Raw genomic sequence first — 15217 nt, 5'->3', positions numbered from 1 at the left:
ACCTCTCTGTCTCGGTATCCCTGTAACAATTCCATTTTAGAAGAACTCACCACCTCTTGTGGCAGCCTGTCCCACTCGTTGATCACTATCACTGTCAATAAAGTTTTTTCTAATATCTCATCTGTATCTTCTCCCTTTCAGTTTCATTCCATTGCTTCTTGTGTTTCCTTGTGCAAATGAGAATAAGGATGATCCCTCTACACTGTCACAGCCTTCAGATAATTGTAAACAGCTATTATGTCTCCTCTTAGCTTTCTTTTTTGCAAACTAAACGTTCCCAGATCCTTTAACTGTTCCACGTAGGACATACTTTGCAGTCCGCTCACCATCCTGGTAGCTCTTCTCTGAATTTACTCCAGTTTTTAGATGTTTTTTTTTTTTTTTAAATGTGGTGCCCAGAACAGGACACACTATTCCATATGAGGCCTGACCAAGGAGGAGTAGAAGGGAATAATTACTTCACGTGATCTAGTCTCTATGCTTCTCTTAATACATCCCACAACTTTATTTGCCTTTTTTTGCTGCTGCATCACTCTGTTGACTCATGTGCAGTCTGTGAGCTATTAGTTAATCCAAGTGTTTTTCACATATGCTGTTGCTTAGTTCTATTCCTTCCATTATGTAGATGTAATTTTAATTTTCTTGCCCAAATGTAGAATCTTGCATTTCTCCCTGTTAAATACCATTCTATTAGCGATGGCCCATTGTTCAAGCTTATCTAGATCCTTCTGAATCCTTTTTCTGTCTTCTCTAGTGTTAGCTATCACTTCTAGCATTGCATCGTCTTCAAATTTGATTAGTTTATCTTCAATTACCTTATCTAGATCAATTATGAAATGTTTGGCCACGGCGTTATGCACCAAGCGCCTGTACTTGGTTTGAACAGTCATTATGTGCTGACAGAGTCCCTTTTAAGTGCCCAAAAATTACCGTAAGTGATAAAAGAGAAAACTCCATCAACCTCCTCTGTATCCTCCTGTGTAGCCGAGCCAGCCACCACACATTGATGTCACAGTGCACAAATAATAAACAGTTATGTCACTATATAGAGATATTAAACACTGTAATGTCACAGTAAATGATTAATAAGCACAACAATGTGACAATATGAAATAATAAACATAGTGATGTGACAGTACAGAGACAATAATCACTGTGAAGTCATACGGAAGATTTACGGTACACAGTGATGTCACAGTATCACACCAATCAATAAAAGAAAGCAGGAAAAGTAAACACTGATGTCACAATTCAAAGATAATTGAAAGTTATAAGTACAGAGTTATTTTTTCATAGTGATTGGAATAATGCACACAGTCATGTCACAGAACAGGAATCATAAACAGTGATGTCACACATGATGCCTTAGAACTTTAGTGATGTCATCACATTCAGATTATAAACAACCCATCATAATACGAAGATCACTTTGGAGTGATGTCACGATATGGAGATATGAAACATAACATCATAAAACCCTGAGTGATGTCACCAAACAAAGAACAATAAATAATAAACAAAGTGATGTCACAGCTAAGGATTAAGGACCTCAGTGATGTCATAGCACAGAGATAATAAATATTGGTAATTGCCTTATGCAGCCATGGAACGCCATCATGGCCTAAATGTATTTGCGACTGCTAAACAAAGGGTCTGTGACAGGGGAAGACTAAAAAATAGGAAACTAACTGTAATTATTTAGAATCGGTCCACTTTTGAATGGGAAGCGACTGTGCGGCACATTGAATAGACTGATTGTAGAGTTTTCCTAAAAATTAAGTGTCATAAAATAACACATTGGATGGATAGGATTTATAACAATTTAAGATGTTTACCAACTTATCAATATCCACGTATTTTACCTTTCCCCCTTACTAATCTGTGAGATAACGTTACACTATTAATGCATCTACTTAGTGGAAGTGAAGGGAACCTGCTTACAGTATTTGCATCACAACTGCAGATTATCTCAGAGTCTGGAGAGATCTTGAGGATTAGTGCAACTCATCTGAATAAATATGTCTGCATGTTTTCTGCGTAGGACACTGGTTGCGCAATAGCAAATAATTCCAGCTCGACAGTGCACATCTTCATGCTGCCAGTATGTAGCGCTGGAGTGAATATGTGTTATTTACTGTCATGAAATTTTTTCTGCTCATCATCCTTAACCCAGTCATCACCAAAGAGGTGTTTATAACCTAGAGGGATTTTGGTTACGCAGACACAGTATATAGTAAACCATTAAGGAAAATATGGTTATATAGGTTATCTTTTGATACTGCATTTCCTTTAAGCAGTAAGAAGGGTTCTAGATGTGTTAGAAAACAAAGCTTTGAATAATATTGAACGCATAGTCATACGTAAGTAAAGTGGGGGGGGTTTCTTACTTAAATGCATGTAATTGGGGCTAAAAATATTATTTGCAATTGTTGTCAGGTGTGCAAAAAACGATATAATGAGGGTAATCTGGCCAAGGCCCCCCCTTGGAGCCTTGGGCCGCGAGCTATAGCCCAGATTGCCCTGATTATATCATTTTTTGCTCTACTATCAGCAGCGCTTAACACAGGGCAGTGAGCATTCCATATATACACACCCACAAGAGGAAGTGAAGGTAAGGATTAATTCTTTTTTTTTCTATAAAGTAAAAGAAATGGGGAAGGGAGAGAGGACATGTCATTATATGGAATTGAGGGAGGGGGGCTGGAAAGAAGACATGGCATAATGAATTGAGGGAATGTAATTATATTGAATTAGGGGTGTAGCATAGCTGGGAAGGACAGGGTTAAATCCCAGCTCTGCAGTGTTTGATTAGAAGCACCTGCAGTTTTTCTCTAAGAAGCAGGAAGTAGGTTGTGTGTCAGTCTCCTGAGGGAGTGTCCTTCTGCTGGATGGAGGGAGGTGAATGTGTTAGCTGGTGTATAACAGGTTGTGTGCACCAGACTGGATGTGTCTTGGAGCTGAAGAAAGAGACAGGCCCGATTCCCTCTCTGAGAAGAGCGTGCACTGGCCTTGTGCAGAGAACCTCAAGTATCAGTGGTTACTATGGACAATAGCTGTTTTGTATGATTGAGCTGGGGCTAGCTCAGCCGTGTATGAGTAGCCAGGGTCTGTTTGTTTAATGAGCGCCTGGACATGACAAGGGTTCTATGTTTGAGTTTGTTTTGGTGCCGTGCAACCTGTGGAAAGCAATAAAAACTGCACGTGTTTGGACCAAAACTACATTGCCTGTGTGAACGCTACCTTAGGACTAATTCTTTCCAGAGCGAGTGAATCCCTGCAGGAGGCATATGATTATAATGAATTGGGGGGTATGTAATTCTAATTAATTGGGGATTATGTAATTATAAAGCATTGGGGGTATGTATTTATAAAGAATTGGGTGTATGTAATTATAATGAATTGGGGGGCATGTAATTATAAAAAATTGAGTATGTATGTAATTATAATAAATTGGGGGGCATGTAATTCTAATTGATCGGGGGTATGTAATTATAATGAATTGGGGGTCAATCAGGATACAAATTCAGCTTTAAATGGGCTTTTCATCTGCTGGTGATGTAACTTGAAGCCGCGGGCGCCAATGCAAAATCTCCAACAGCACCCTAATTATTGCAGGTCTTTAATAGTAATGGTTAGTGATGAGTGAGTATACTCGTTGCTCGGGTTTTCCCGAGCACCCTCGGGTGTCCTCCGAGTATTTGTAACTGCTCGGAGATTTAGTTTTCATTGCCGCAGCTGAATGATTTACAGCTACTAGCCAGGCTGAGTACATGTGGGGGTTCCCTATCAACCAGGCAACCCCCACATGTAATCAAGCTGTCTAGTAGATGTAAATCATTCAGCTGCCACGATGAAAACTAAATCTCCGAACACTAACAAATACTCGGAGACCACCCGAGCAACAAGTATACTCGCTCATCACTAGTAATGGTCTTTTCCTATGGACCAAAGGGACCCACCTGAACTCCAGGGCCTGGGTGTGATTGCAACTCCTGCACCTTTTATAGTTATGGCCCAGGCTGGACCGTTAGATCCTGTTGTAATGGTGGACTATTTTTATTTAAAGACTGAACCTGTTGGATGATCCATTTGTATACTGGTGAGCCAGTGCATCCTTAGTTTTTAGTGCAATTTTACCTTGTATCTAAATTACGGTAATAGGGAATACGTTTGAGAACTAAAAGAAAAATTTCAGAGCAGTTTTAAAAAAAAAAGTATATATCATATACAAAGTATTACATACGGTATAATGTTAGGCGAGTAATGATACGGGGTTGCATCCGCACATGGACCCAGGAATTTAGGGAGGGCTAAAAAGTTCCTATGAGTTATACAGGAAGAGCTGTGACAGTTGAGGGTTCTGATGGAGATTCTTGTATTGGAGCTGCAAGTTACCCCACTGTATAATGTCTTGTGCACATCCAGGTAATAATTCATTATTCACACTTCATATAATAAAATCATTCCCACTGATCTACAGTGCACCATCTAGAATTTAATACCAAAATCGGCGCTGGGTGAATCACTTGCTAAATTGCCCACAGGTCACTAAACGGCAACAAAAGCTGTCCGGCTCCAAACTGTCACAACAAGTCTGTTTTTCCTGTGAACGATTTCACTGTTTATACATGAAGCGGAAAATGCAAAAGATACATAGAAGTTTACAGTGAGAGAGAATCAGAAAAATGTGTTGACTATGGGGATCGAAAGCTTAAAACGCAGAGTGTGAAAGGAATCAGGTTCCCGGTTATTAAATTGCTGCCAGTATGTCATGTACCTCCTAATGAGGATCCTAACCATGTGTTTCACATGGCCCTGCAGCCTGAAGTACCTCTTAATATTATTAGTTACAGGACACAGTAAGTGGTCACCTAGCAGTTCTGAAAGGGACTACAATGGACAGGCTTTGTGCTAGCTGTTCCAGCTATCAGGTCCCAGGGAACCCTGGCATTCACCCCTTTAACTCCAGGAATGTGGACTTACACAGGTGTTCTGGATTGAGTCATTCGAGATCCTGCTGGCCGGTGTAGCAGGCTGGCAGAAAGAATTGTCTGGTAGCTGGAAGGTTACTACATCATTATTATTACAAACAACATCTAAATAATAAAGCCCTAAATAAATTGAGGTTAGGAGAATTGGGTTTAATGTAACCCCTTTATGACCTATGACATATACGTAACGTGTGGATTTTCCCCATGGACTTGAATAAGATAAGGAAAATAACAGACGGATATGCATTTTTACTGCTTTTCCGCAGCGGAAAAGCTTTTAAAACGCTTGTAATCCACACATGACTTAATCACTGAAGTTTTAACAAAGCAAAGTAATAGGAAGCATCCAAAACAAAGCAGCTTTATTCAAAACGTGACATATCAAAAGGAGACAAATACTGTATATGGTTGTAACTATCCATCGCTCTTTGGTGACCTGAAAAGATTGTTAGCTACATGGATGCCATTCTCAATCTCGGTGATAGGTTGTATAGCATCAGTTAAAATATCTCTCCTCCACAAGTTGCTCTATTATTTTGAGACTCGTCCTGTCAAGGTCCCTATGGGAGAACTTAGATCTCTCCAGGCTGCTATAATGTGGTTCATTTGGAATGGTAGACATCACAGGATCTCCAAGCGTGTCCTTATCTCTCATAAATCACAGGATGGCCTCTCCGTTCCGGACGTTATTAAATTATATTCATACTACTCATCTATGAAGAATTCCTTCATGGGCTTCACTTTGGGCCTATAATAAATGGACAGAAATAGAAAAATTATGGCTGACCCCTATTCACCCGAATTCCTTACTATGGACTACCAAGTCAATCAAGATCTCATTTCCCCTGTTGGGTCCAATGCAGTTCATAAGGGAGGTTTGGCTTTCATGTATGAAGAAGTTTGGTTTGGCCTCCCCTAATTCGCCAATTATCTCTTCCATCTATCAACTTATGTTACCGAATAGTCTTGAGTCCACAATGGTTCATCCATGGATTTCCACAGGTCTGTTTAGGTTTGTGGACATAGTCGATGGGGACATGCTGGAGGTCCTCTCATTTGATGCTATCAAGTCGAAATTTCCAATTTCAAATAAAGAGTTCTTTCAGTTTATACAAATTAGACATCTTGCCTCCTTCATGTATGGCCCTTTGAAGATGTCTCTACCAACTGATTTTGAAGGGCTATGCAAAAGGGGCCTGTCGACTAAAGGATTAATATCGGATATTTATAGTTATCAACTACCCTCAGGGGGGCAACAGTTAAAACACCCCTACATGAGTAAATGGGAGTCCATTCTTGGGAGGGGACTGTCACCTCAGTGATAGCAGGGCATCTGGGAAAAGGTGGCCAAGTCTTCCATCTGTTCTCTCTATAAGGAGAATCAGTATAAAATACTGATGTTCTGGCATCATACGCCGAACCTCCTCCACAGGTTGAATCCTCAAATTTCAATATCTTGGCATTGCAGCTCAGAGGTGGGCTCCCAATAATATGTCTTCTGGTCTTTCCTAGAGATGATTTTTTTTTGGACAGAGGTGAAAGATTTGATACGAGAGGTTTTGTATGTGGAGGTAGATCTAGATCCTGCTACCTATTTGCTAAACGTTCCTCCTAGAGGCTCGGGTAAGAACTCAGCTAGATTATTGGCTAGATTATATAAATTATTATTGGAAGCGGACCTCCCTTCCTTCTCATCAAGATTTACTGAATAGAATGGCCGATATTCGTAGGATGGAATATATGGTGGCTTTGTTGGGAGCGAGAGTGGACAGGCTTGAAGCTGTGTGGACACCTCGGGACTATTACTAGGCTCAAAATAATTGCTAGATGGTATACCTTTACATCGCCATGGAATAAATGGTGCTATATAAATGTATAATAATAATAATAATGATACCTTTACAGATTCCTGTGCCTTCCCTCCCCTTCCTTTCTTTGTGTCTGTCTTGTCTCTATATATATTTGTCATCCATTGACTAAGTTCTGTGGTGTGGATTCGGGGAAGGATCTTGATGAAAGAGCTGCCAAATATAACCTCTTTGGATATTTACTTGAAATTTAGAATTTTTTGTTTCTCTATGCATTAAGGTTTGTCATTTTATAGGGGAAAGTGCTAACTTACATTTTAATTTGTCGTGCTTTCTCCTTTTTTCCTTCCTACGAAGCTGCTTAAACTTGTTTACACACAGACTTGTTTGATTGTAACTGTTGGACTTTTTTTTTAATAATAATATTACAAAATGTAATGAAAATTACAGTTTAAAAAGAAGAGACAAAAAATGCATATAAAAAAACAAGCAAAAACGCATGTAAAAATTCACTTAAAAATGCAAGGAAACAACACAAGTAGCCTAATTTAGATATTAGGTGCATAAATGCCACAGAGCTGCAACATCAAAAACATACCAAATACTCATCGTGGTAATTGAGCCTTAATCTATCACTAGGTTTTTGTCACCTAATCTGAGAGCAGAATAATGTAGAGACAGAGACTCTGATTCCAGTGATGTGTCAGTTACAGGGCTGCTTCCTGCAGTTGTGATAAAATTGATGTTTTAGCAGTAGGATATTATCACTACAAGAATAATAAACCGGCTGAGATGTAGTCCTTCATATTAACCAGCTCTGTTTAACCCCTACCCCCACAATTGATTGGTAGCTTTCTGCCTATGCACAGTGTACATAAAAGCTGCCAATCAGTGATGTGGGGAGGGTAATACAGAGCTCAGCATTCAGAGAACTGCTAGATCTGCAGCAGATAAATCTGTTATTTTATCAAAACTTCAGAAAGCAGCCCAGTAAGTGATACATCTCTGGAATGAGGGTCTCTGACCCTACATCACACTACTCTCAGATGGGGCAGAACAAAACTGGAGCATATTCCCTTTTAGCTGATATAAACAGTTACGCCCATAGAACATTCATGGTGTTTTCATGATGCAGTTCCGCTTTTATGTATCAATGCACATACATCCAGTAAATGTCAGGCAGTGTATAACACTTAAGCATTACTCGTATGTTTTTATGTCTCTCTCTACAAATCTTCACAACCATTTATCACAATGAATCTTTTCTTCAAGCCGCATAAAAGTACAAGAACAAAACCTTCATCGTTTGAAAAATATAAAAATGTAATGCCTGGGACAGCTGTCAGTTTATAGGTAAAATCGTATTGTGCATGGAAACAGGTATTTTATAGGACAAATAGGTAAGTTGGAATCTAATAAAAAGTGCATTTTCCAGCAATTAGCTGTGCAGCCAGATAGGACAGGATCTGGTGACCTAATTCCACAACTTACTCCAGTACCACATAATGTGCAAGCAGAGTAGCAGTAAAGCTGGACACTGACTTCTATAATAGTCTACAATACAGTGCAGGAGATCTGATGAGCTCTATGGGTTATACACTAGTACTGCTGGCTCAGTAGGTAAAGGAAGACTCTCGGCTCAGATAAAGGTTGACCTGTTTGCTTAGAACCTAGGGTAATGCATGTCACAAGTATGTAGAGAGGTTTAGAAAACATTTTCTCAAGTGTGTCAATTTAAGCTTTTAAAGTGGTTCTCCAGCACCATAGCAGTATGAACATGGTGATACCAGAGGGGACTGAATCTCAGCATACCCTCTTTTTTCCAAAATAACACATTAGGTGCCGCCCTAGGGGCTCTGGCTTTCACGGATCACTCCAATACGTAACCTGTGCGACAACAATTCTTTCACCTCTTGGTACATCTGAGGTGGGATTTGACGATACCCTTCTCGAATGGGAGCAGCGGACCCTCTGGGGATCTCGTGCTGTATAGCCTGAGTACATCCAAAAGTCATCTTCGTTCTGTGCAAACACTTCTCGGTATTATTGCGACAACTATTCAACCTGCCCTACTTGCTTTGGGGAGGATTCCGTGAGATTGGCCTCCATTTGTTCCAAGAGGTGGTGGCCGGCCTGTGTCTCACCTATATATTTTTGACCATCGCGTGATACCACCAAGGTCCACGGGTCCCCTCATACAGGCATGAATTCTATAGCGCCAGCCCTGGTGAGACTTTCTGGCATCACACAAACGTGTGCCACCTCTTGCTGGGATGTCAACTGCAGGGTTGCTCCTCTCAAATTTATGCAACGCACGGGTACACAACCCTGTCGGATGGTGGCTAGGGTGCAAGCAGCCAATAGCCCCAGAGATCACTTCATCCCCCACCACAGGTTAAATTTGAACATCCACCCCCTCTAATAATACATGGGCCAGTACCAGTATGTTGAGTACAGTGTGACCCGTGGGTAACATTAACATAGTTTCCGAGGGTTTCAGCGCTTTCCCGAGGCGCTGAGAGGCAGTGGGTAAGTTCTGAATTTGGCTGACCGGCATGAGCTGCTGGAACGCTTTCTTGCTGGCTTGGTTATGAGTGGCACGGGCAGGGCCGGCTCCAGGTTTTTGTGGACCCTGGGCGAAAGAGTCTCAGTGGGCCCCTTTAACATATACCACAATTCATGATGCACTGATACAGCAGAGAAACATAGATTTCGTACAATGCCAAAGATTTCACTTACTTCTTATATTACATGAGTGATATCTATTGTAAATACTACAATAGCTCAGAAACCAGACAGTATAGTCCTCCATACAGTATCATGGGCACCACATAGCACTCCATACAGAATAATGAGCCGCATATAATGATCCATACAGAATAATGAGCCCCATATAATGCTCCATACAGACTGAGCCCCATATTTTGCTCCATACAGTATGTAATAGGCCCAATATATTGCTCCATACAGTATAATGAGCCCCAAATATTGCTCCATACTGTATAATGAGCCCCTTATAATGCTCCAAACAGTATAATGAGCCCCATATAACGCTCCGTATAGTATAATGAGCCCCATATATTGCTCCATACATAATGGGTCCCATATAATGCTCCAATATATGATGGGCCCCAAATATTGCTCTATATATAACGTGGCCCCAATAATGCTCCATTTATACTTTGAAAATGCAGTTTCTGCATAATTTTTAGCAGCGTTTTGCCACGTTATGTGATGTGTTTAAAATACATGTTTATTTAAGATGGTTGTATTAACCAAAAACACAGGAAAAATGCTGTAAAAACACAGCAAAACCTGTTGGCCCCCTCCACTGCCCTGCCTGTCCTCACAATTTCAGTGGTATCTGCATCCATCTGATGCAGATGAGTAGAATGGTGAAACCGTTAGCTCCCGGCTACACCATTCAGCCTGTGCGTCTGACTCGGAACAAACGTCATTAAATTTCACCTTCTGTGCCGATGGATCCTCAGTCTGCACGGTGCACTGTTCGGAGCAGACATCGAGGGAACAGAGAAAGTTGAACAGTTTGTACATTTTTTATTGTCAGTACTTGTGGGGACATGATTTGTTGAGGCATCATAGAGTGTCTGTTTATGTGTGAGTATGTGAGCTGCAGGAGTTTCCAACTGTGCGTAAGGGTCCTCATACTCTTTTGGGGCTGTGGAGACCTAAAACTGAGTGGATGGCTGTGATGGCTATTATACAGTATTGTGCTGGGTCATCGTGCTATATACATAGGAGATGTGGGGCCATCATACTGTGTGGGGGGCACTTAAGGGGCATCATGCTCTGCAAGGTACTATACTGTTTTGGGGTTACTGTGGCAGTATCATAATTTGTTGGGTGCACTGTGGTGTCATCATACTCTGTGTTTGGGGGAACAGTGGGATGAAAATGTGTGTGGGGGGGTTCATTGTGGGGGTATCATGTGGTATGGGGGGCCTTTTTGAGGCAATTATACTCTATAAGGGCCATGAAAGGAATATAGAACTGAGTTAGAATACTAAAGGGATTCCATGCTAGTACAATGTGTGGACACAGGTACGGACTGGGGCTGAAATTCAGCCTTGGCATTTGAAATCACTCAGGCCCATGCTGTCACTGCTGTCACTGTCTCCAAGCACCAGATGGGATATATTACTAATATTACCCTGGATGGAGGAAAGCAAGATTTACTACAAGACCAATATTTCTAATGATAACCGTGGGCTGCTGGGGTAAGTGACGGAGTCATCCACTTTGTGCTCCATCAGAACTCTTCACAGTATGGGTGTCTTGAGAACACGGATTCTGTTAACAACGTAGCAGACAAGGCGGCCCACAACCAGACAGGCCCTTCTGGCATTTGCCACAATTGCCAGATGGCCAGTCCGGCCCTGTGTGTACCTGATGCAATACATGCCCCTCTCCCTGATTTTAAAAGTAGGACAGTATGAAATTGCCTAGTCCACAAAATTGTTTTTTTAGTGGGGTGTTGAAAAAGAGGCCAATTAGAAGTTTTGATATGGGACCCCGTAATTTCTATATACGCCCCTGCTTCTCAACATTGACACGGCAGCATAGAAAAAGAAACGTCATTTAAATATGGAAATCGCAGGATCAATAGACATGTTAATGATATGCAAATAATCCATTGTGGTGCCAGTGTTACGGTCATTTCTCCAAAATGTCCCAGGAGCCGTTTTTCAACAAAACGACGCCATGAAAAAATGAGAAAAAAGTTTTCAAAACATCTAAATTTATTTAGTATCAAGTTTGTGAATGGGGTTCAGGGCCAGTTGCTGTGGACCGGAACTGAGTTCTCTTTGCCCTGAAAACCCTCTTCTAAATAGGATTCTGACATCAGCGTAATGTGGAATGCTGTCTGTACTCACTTGAAGCTCGGGAGTCCTTGTTAAATCCTTGTCCATGAGTCCCGACCAGCATATTCCTCACAGAGGAAACAGAGACATGGCACCCAATGCCTCTTTTGGACCTTATTTTATGAGACTTCAGAGATGACCTCATGCTGATTGGAGACTTGGAACTGACATTGTTGAACAATTCCTCTCACTCCTCTTCCACTAACACCTGACTCTAAAATGAACTCTAAGTATCTCCAGAACTCATGAACTAGGAAATTCTTCCTCTTTTTATCAGATCTAACCCCTCCCAATATGTGGGCTAATCCCAAGCTATTAACCATACTTTACCCAACTGATGCCACTATATCCCTATGCCTTGTAATGGTTCCCCTAGTGGACAGACCTCCCTCATCCCCTGGGGATGGCCTTGAGGTAAAACATCCATGAAAACACAAACCGTCCATAAGGATAAAATTCAAAACTCATTATCAAAACATGTAACTGTGGCGCCCCAGGGTCCTGGTCATCACAGTGGCGTTGCTTTCCTCACGGGGAGAGTGATGTCACGTTTGGAGGCAAGGAAGGATAACTTTCACCAAGTAAACACAATCATGCAACATGTTCACACTCCAGGCCACAAGGGGGAGCTTTTGATCCTATTCCTAGGTGACTCCCCTATATATATTGTGTTTTGGAGGGAAAGTTACTTAGTTCCTGTCAGAGAGACAGAGGGGAAGGAAGCAGAGGGGCCGTGCAGCCACGAGAAAGTGCTGCAGCTCCTGGACAGAGATAACACCGAAAGCAGGACATATTGCAGTGAGCGTCTAAGACTTGCATCAGAGACCGGCAGGACAGCTGAATTGCAAGTTACCTGTCTGCCACACACACCTGAAGACACAGTAACACATAGAGCCCGAGGCGTGATAGAGTGCCTGTAAAAAGGCTCGAGTTACCTGTCATACAGGTATTGTCCTATCCTATATGGGGGACAGAGAGAAGAACTGTGAGGACCTTAGCTGAAGCCATAGGCAGTAAGGGACTACAATACCACTGCTCTAGAGGGAAGGCTTTAATCTCCACCTGGAAAAGGGGACTCCCAACTTGCCTCCAAGCTGGCTGGACTCTACCTATCCTGTGATCTGTACCCTGGACTGTGGCTGCCTGAAGTCTTCAGTAAACAAGATAAAGAGACTGCAAACCTGTGTCCTCGTTCCTTACTGTGCGATTCACCATCATCTTCCATCTACACACCGGGAGCCCTGGGGATATATTTCACCTGTGGGAAGTTATACCATCTAGCTGCCATAACATCACCCCAGAGGACCCCTTAAAGCAGCATCGGTCCCCACTGACCGAATACCACAGGTGGCATCACAGTAGTCTTGGTGATGGCTTTAGGGGTTGGTGTTGCAATTGGAGTAGTAGTGTTGGTGGATAATTTGGCACTAGGTGGTGCTGCTGTTGGTTTGCATTTCCTAAAGTTCAGGGCGTACCAGCCTTTTTCACCCCAGTGACGGGTGTAGGTTACATGATCCCCTGGGTACAGATCCCTGCCCGGGAGTCCCTCCCAGAGATGAGATTCCACGTCACGACGGGTTACAAAGACCTCTGCCAGCAGTCCAGGTTCCTTAAGGAAACCCCAACCCATTTGAAGGTGAAAGGCCACTATGTTGCCCTGTCTCAATGGGCCCCGGTCAAATCATTTGGCTTTACGGGCCTGAACTTTGGCCCACAGATTACGTTCCTCTATTGCCTTACGTTGGGCTTCACTCTCCTCCTCCTTCTTTTTCCACTTTAGCTCCAGACGCTGGCCATATTCCTCCCACGTGAGGACTTCAATAGGGACCCCTCCAGTTGAGACTCCCCAGGGAACCCGATCAGTTCTGCTCCCAGATTGTCCCATTGAAAGACTACCCCCTCCGCGCTCACCTCCAGTGGTGTGCCAATGGATATTAATGGAGCGCTCAGGTGTGTGTGGCGGACAGGTAACTTGCAATTCAGCTGTCCTGCCGGTTTCTTATGTAAGTCCTAGAGTCCCTTACAACCTCGGTGTGCCGGCTACCGGTTATCTGCGCTTTGCCAGGGAGACAGTCGCTGCTGCCCTGCCCCTGGTGTCCTCGCCTGTGCCTCGCTCTCCTGCACGCTCACTGAACGATGTCCTTTCCTTCTGTATGTCCCTTTCTCCAGGGGCTGTAGTACTTCTGACACTCTATATCGGTCTGCTCTCTTCCGTCTCTCTGACAATCTGCTCGCTCTCTCTTTCCCTCCAAACCACAATATATATAGGGGAGTCACCTAGGAATAGGATCAAAAGCTCCCCCTTGTGGCCTGGAGTGTGAACATGTTGTGTGCATTGTGATTACCTGATGAGAGTTATCCGTCATCGCTTCCAAATGTAACATCACTCTCCCCGTGAGGAAAGCAATGCTACTGTGACGACCAGGACCCTGGGGCGCCACAACAGCATTTACAGCAAAACGTGTCCTGGCGTCGTTTTGTTGAAAAACGGCTCCTGGGACATTTTGGAGGAATGGTCATAACACTGGCTCCATAATGGATCCATTCTGTAATGCAAGTGAAAATAGAAGTCACATACCAAGACTAAACTGTCAAACGGTGTCTACACAGCCATACAAAGCCAATTAATTGCACAACATTGAAGTATGAGCCACGTATCTAGCTTCAAATGCCCCATTGATCTCACACCTCTACTGTTAAAAGAGTGGTCTGAAGACAAAGTAAATTTCATTCTAAATTTTTAAAGCAAGTATAGCAGAAAAAAGCTTAGATTATGGCATCATATAGATAGGGAGTTAGAATTAAATTTACTTTGCCTTCGGTCCACCTATTTAAAAGCTATTATGGTGTAGCGTAAGACAAAAATGGAGGCTGGAATGGAGGTCTACCATCTTCAGAGATGAGTCCTACTTTTGCATTGGATGCAAAGATAGCCAGAGATTGGTTGCCAGATCACATGGGAAACGCCATGAAGCGGCTTTCATGACAGAACGTCATATCAATCCTACTCCCGGGGATTATGTGGTGGGATGGCACAATGTATGGTAGCTGAACAGCTCTAGTCTACATTCCAGGTATACTAACAACTCAACGTTATATGGATTTGGTTGTAGAATTAGTGGTACGGCCATTTTTCCAAAGTTTTCCATGAGCCATTTTACAACACAACAATGACAGGCTTCATGTTGCTAGTGTGAATGTGAGCAGCCTGTGTGGACTAAACGTAATACTATGGCCTCAAACGTCTTCGTACTTATCTCCCGTTAAGTACATCTGGGAATCCATTGGTCGATAATTGCATAGGAAGCTGCCAGCAGCGGATCTTGATGATTTGTCCAAGTGCATTCAGCATCATAGAACATTCCTCAGGCAGCCATTAATAACCTCATTGGTAGTATCCAAGTTGCATAAGTGTGGGAATGTCTGGGCATGATGCTCATGCCCAATACTGAAAGAATCAAGATGTTTTTAAAATGTTGCTTCCATTTTCTCATCATTTCGATTTCATTAACATGTCTATCAATCCTGTGATTTT

This window comes from Ranitomeya variabilis, chromosome 6, assembly GCF_051348905.1.
Source record: "Ranitomeya variabilis isolate aRanVar5 chromosome 6, aRanVar5.hap1, whole genome shotgun sequence".
NCBI classification, from domain to species: Eukaryota; Metazoa; Chordata; class Amphibia; order Anura; family Dendrobatidae; genus Ranitomeya; species Ranitomeya variabilis.
This window is presented reverse-complemented; position numbering follows the sequence as displayed.